The sequence below is a fragment of the Sorghum bicolor genome, chromosome 4 (assembly GCF_000003195.3).
Source record: "Sorghum bicolor cultivar BTx623 chromosome 4, Sorghum_bicolor_NCBIv3, whole genome shotgun sequence".
Classification (NCBI taxonomy): Eukaryota; Viridiplantae; Streptophyta; class Magnoliopsida; order Poales; family Poaceae; genus Sorghum; species Sorghum bicolor.
In genome coordinates, this window is record NC_012873.2 from 40,676,230 (window position 1) to 40,682,092 (window position 5,863).

Consider the following 5,863-nt stretch of genomic DNA (forward strand, 5'->3'; position numbering starts at 1 on the left):
ATTGGTGGCGCAACGTTAGTGATGCTAGAACTAGCACAACTACACGTGCATTGCAAATGGGGAACCTTGAGCATATGATAGAATAATGTCTCTATGATCAGACACGTCATAGTTCTTTTATATATAAATAACTCTTATCTTCCAATCCATATACTTTACAAATAGTTTATTGTGAAAAAGGGTAGTATACATATATAATAGGTGCCACAATGAGTTGGAAACAACAAATCATGTTTTTGTTCCTAATAATATGTTTGAGCACAATGATTTTATTCCTTAATTAACTTTCTGAACATCTTATCAATTATTAAATGAAAACACATCTTGAATTTGTAGTTTATTGATTAAAAACTAAACTTGAAGATGCAACCATAAAAAATAAAAAATGTAACAATTATTTATATTATTTAAAATAAGTAAGCATTTTTTCTTTATGTTACAAAACAGTATTTTCTTTATCTCCGGAACTAGTAAGATGAAAAGTTTAAAAAAAATGAAACGTGTGCCTTTGAGCCCAAACCAGCGCAATGGCGCGATGGCCTCCCGCCTCAACAAAAAAATTGGAAGCAAAATACCTATTCTATCCACAAATATGCTGCAGTGCGTTTCATTTATACAAGGACATTACAGGAAATCTGTCTCAACCGTGACCTACTCAACCCACCCCTCCCCAAACCCTAGCCACCACAAATCATTCTTCCCAGTCTGCCGCCGCCAGTGAAGAGGCTACGCTGTAGCGACCTAGCAAGAGGGTCTGGTGCCCTCCACCACCGAAGAGGCACTGCGGCTCCGACGACGTCCTCTGTGCTGCGGCCCAACTTCCTCAACTCGCGAGATGGCTCCTGGTCGGAAATCGGCGACCCGGCCCTCAACTCGACGTCAACCAGCAGGTGCTTGTCGACTTCCCCATCTCACTTTGCAATACATATTGCTGCACGAACTACTGCATAGGCTTTGGCCATAGATGTAAGGATTTGCAAGGGGAGGCCTGACCTGCAGCGTTGATGTTGGTTTTGGGAAGAGCCTGAGGATGGGTAGATATGGGGGGTTTCCTTTCCTTGCTGATGTGGGTTTCATTCACGTTCAGCTGAGGGAGACAAGGATGAGCAGTGGAAAGTGTTCTGGAGAAATCTCTCTCCATTTCGTTTGGTTTGCGAATTAGAAAAATAGAGAGATAGATTTTCAAATTTATGAACTCTGACTGAATGAAGTCGTAAGTACTCAACTTAATGGAACATGGACAAATCTTCGTTTTCCCCCCTTTACATATATATCAATTTACATGCAGTAGCTGATAGCCATCAGTCTGATATGCAACAAATCCTTTATATGGTTCGAATTCCTAGCTCTGTAGGTTTTGTAGTCACATGCTTAATTTACATGGTCTGTTGTCTGAAATGCTTAATTTACATGCTCTGTTCCTCTAATTCCCTTGATCATATAATTTTCTAATTGGTTTTCTTCATTTATGTTTTCACTGAAGTGAGCTTTCTTTTTTCTCATGCATGTGTAGAGGCTCCACTGACTCAATATGAGTTGGAAAAGATTGAAAGATGCATGCATAACAGTCGGGTGTTCCGCAGTCTTGGAATAAAAGAGGCAACAGAAGTCCTAAAGAGGTCGGGACCAAAGGCCATTAATGCATCCAAGGCCACTAATGCTGCTCGTGAAGACTCTGGCTCATTGTATCAGCCTGAAGATGGTGAAGACGTTGAACAAGGAGTATTAGATATGCAGGATTTGGTGCCTGAAGTTAATAAGAGTTCAACACAGAGCGCCTGCACCTCTACTGGAGGATCAAGAACCTCAAAGAGAGTGATGGCAGTGGCACTTCAGGAGCAAGACCTACCTCCAAGAATTACTAGACAGAGGACAAGGGAATTGGACTCAACTCCTAAAGATACAACACTAGAACCTCAAGATGATTCTACAGCAGATGGGTTGATGGCTGCCAATGCTAATACTGAGACCAATAACCAAAATGAGCTGACTACTGAAGGCAAGTGATTATGATCTCAGTCCACTATTAATGGTTTACATATTTGCATTAATGGGTCTATGGTTTCCTCTAATTTATTTACAAATTCCTTTATAGGTCAAAGTGTCATCCAAAGTCACGTAAGCACACACATAGGCAGAGATTTGGATAATATTTCAAGAGTGCTAACCAACAACATCCCAGTGCACATCACTGAAGGAAAGCTGCGTCCTGAGGTGCCTTTGCAAGCTGCAAAACTAGCATCAGAGGCTGGTATTATTCTACGCAACCATGTCCCAATTTTCACGCACTGGAAGCATTATAAGGACAAAGCTGCTACAGCTATTGTTAAGGACTTCAACGACAAAGTCAGTGTATGTTACTGCTGCTAAATAGATAGTTGTGGTTTATGGATTACTGTGGTGTAAGTAGCCACAGTTTTGCTTCTCGTACGGTTTTTTGCTGCTGCGTTTATGGATCAGTAGGCAGTAGCAGTGGCATAGTATATGGCTTGATATGGTAACTAGCATTTGCAAGTACTGGTAACTAAGAACTAGTATGCAGTGATAAATGAAACCATGTGTTTGATGTGTGGTCCATGTTTTGCCAGCAATAATCAACACACGAGGCAACCTCCATTTTTTATGTGCATTAACAATGAAGTGTACAAATTTGGTTCTACTAATTATGTTGGAAAACACCCAAGTAATCTGTGGCTAATTCCTTTGTATAAATCTGTTCTTTGTCGACACTTGTTTGTACCGCTTGCTTGCTCTTGTTGCACACTCCTAGAACATCATTCGATTTTTATTTAACGTTATTTTCATGCTCTCCTCTAGAGTCAATTCACCATTGATATGAATGCTGATCCGGTGAAAGAGGCCTTTTCTGATTTGCTCAAAAAAGGACAAAGGCAGATGAGATACAGGCTGAAGAAGCAATACTTCGATGGCATACCCGCAAATCAAGTTAGAACAACTTCACCGCTGACCACAATGACTGACTCTGAGTGGATGGAACTCGTGGGCATGTGGTCTACCCCAAAGCACAAGGTATAATTCTTTAATAACTTTCACAATTGTTGCCTTGCAGAATATGGATTGGCTGTACACTAATGTTTGTCTCCCTATAGGAAAAATGTCTTAAAGCCAAAGATGCTCGTGAGCAAGTTCAGTACCACCAAATGACAGGTTCTCGGAGCTATGTCGCTCAATGCTATGTCATGGTAAGATAAATGGCTAAGTGTTGACAATTTTTTTTGATTTTTAGTTGACAATAGAGCTAGCTGCATGTGTCCAGACTGCGTAGAATATTCAGAAACGTTGTCTAATTTTGAGAACTATGCTATTTTTTTTGTTTGGGCTAAAATCACCTATATTTTAAATTACTGTTATGTTGTTCCTAAGACAATTTTGTGTGTGAGGAGCTGCTGGACTCTGTTGTGTGATTGTGTAATTTTGCAAAGTCATAAATGTCCCTTACATATTTATGTCTATTGTGTGATTGTGTAATTTTGCGCTCCCTGGCTCTAAGGGTTTAACAAGGTCAATTTAGTTAGGCCTAAGATTGTGTTCTCCCTGTGCTGCTAGTGTTTACTGTTTAGATAAAGCTAAAAGCATTGGAGTCGACCATTGTGTCTAAGCTTGTGTGCTCCATGGCAAAAACTGTGTAAGCAACATGTTACATAGGTTTTTGAGTCCACAATTTTTTCTATCATACTAAGATTGGCCTGCCTATGCCATATTCTGGATTTATTGTTTCACTTCTGGCTGGATATAATCATATAAGAGATTCTATAATTCTTGTTGTGTTAATATCTAGCACAAGAGGATTGAAGGGATTTTTAGCTACTACTATTCATTCAACTCTTCACATGTTTTTTATAATTTACTTTCTTGTCTATAATTTTAGAAGCAAACCAAATTTAAGGATGCAACACCAACTGCGATTGATATTTTCAAGGACACGCATTGCAGCAGCAAGTCAGGTTTTCAAGAGAACTCGAAGGATTCCATTGTGAGTAATTTTTCTCTATCTTACTGTGATGAGTACATGAGAATGAAACTGAAGTTGTGCTTCCAAATTGTATAATGAAAATGAGAATGAGACTAAAGTAGTGCTTCCTTATTGTACAAGTTGTTAATGTCGTGGTCATGCATAATTTCTTGCTGTACTATTTCTCAATGTTGTTCTGGATATCATTTGTACATATATATTGTTCTGGACACATGCATAACAATAGGTCATGAGATGGCTGCTGCTTGTGATAATAATTCGTGTATTTGAATGATATTTTCTATGGAACTTGACAATATAAATGTTCTGGATAATTTAAGTATCTTGTTGTCCTAAAATTCTAGTGTTTTTCTGTCAGAAAGTATCCAATTGATGGAGATACAACTCCTTTGGATACTTACAAGTGTTGTACAGTTCTGAGCACCTATCAAGTGTTGTACAGGTGTGAGATTTTGTGTAATTTGACCATGTTATCTTCAAAACTAGCTCCTGTTGGTAACTAGAAACTTGTAGTGTTTTTCTTGAGCTTTCTAAATTTGTTACAGACTTTTGGTTGGCAAGAGCTTCATATATGCTGTCAGGTTTCCCTACACAACAATGCTTCTTTATGGTTTTTGACCCTATCAACATAGAAACCAAGCTTGTATTATGACTAGAATGGTACCAATAACTTTTTAAGCTTTTTGAAATGTTAAATAACAAAGTTTTTGTGTTTTAGAACTCTGGCTATGATTTATTCTTTTGACTGTACCCTATTCTCCTATTTGTTGTATAGCTTCACTACAGTATGCTTCTTGTATGTGGGTTGTCCTAAAATTCTAGGAATATATCTATACTATGAAATCAGTAGCACACTTCATGAAAACAAGTCTGTATAGTAATGCATAACTAAATTTTTACATAACTATTGTTCTCAACAAATGCATAACTAGCATACTGTACAATCTCTCAATGTTGTTCTGGACACTATTTTTTTACATATACTTTGTTCTAGACATGCATAACTAGCGGACTGAATTTTTGGCTGTTATTGTTGCTAGGCTGAAATGGAGAACTATCTTGCTCAACCAACTGAAGATGGGCAAGATCCAAAGACACCACTTTAAGCTATAGCTCATGTTCTGCCCAAGTCATCTTTTCTCCGCAATATTGGCATGGAATCCATACAGATGAAGAAAAATGCCAAAGCTGCTGCAATGAGCAAGCGTGTGGAAGAACTTGAGGGTGAATTGCAAGCTGAGAAGAAGGGATCAGCGGGGCTACGATCACAGGTGGCTGATTTGGAGAAGAAAGTAGAGGACCAGAATGAGACCGCAAGGAAGAATGAAGAAGAAACCGAGAAACTGAAGCAACAAGGAAATGAAATCCAATCCTTCCTTCGCTCTTTGTTTGGAAGTAGGTTCTCATCACCTGATGCTGACCAGTAATCTCTCAAACTTAGGCTCTAGATGATATTTTGGCAACATTGTGCTGGTAGCCATTTTGGTGAGCAAGATATGCTCTTTTGGTGAGCTGCAGCAAGGCATTTGTGTGTTGGTAGCCATGGTGCTAGCCATTGTGATGCTGCTGGTGGTGCGTCACTGCTGCCGATGCGCCACTGTTGTCGATGCACTGCTTCGCTGCTGCTGGTCATGTGCATTGTGTTGTGGATGTAGGTGATGCTCAGGAGACATTTGAGATTCTCAATTTAGCTGATGTTCTGATGTTCTAGAGATATTTGGTATTCTTGATGTAATTGTATAGCATTTTAAAACTTATAGAATGCTTGTGATATTGCAATGATTTATGGAGATTACTTCTTTGAATCTGGTTCTTGGGCCGAATTGTTTATGTGGGCTGGATGTTGTATGGGCTGAAATGTACTGTGGG

The 5,863-nt window shown here is 39.0% G+C and overlaps 1 pseudogene; it reads left to right on the forward strand.

The window, feature by feature from the left end:
* Positions 741-5,489, forward strand: LOC110434787 (annotated as a pseudogene).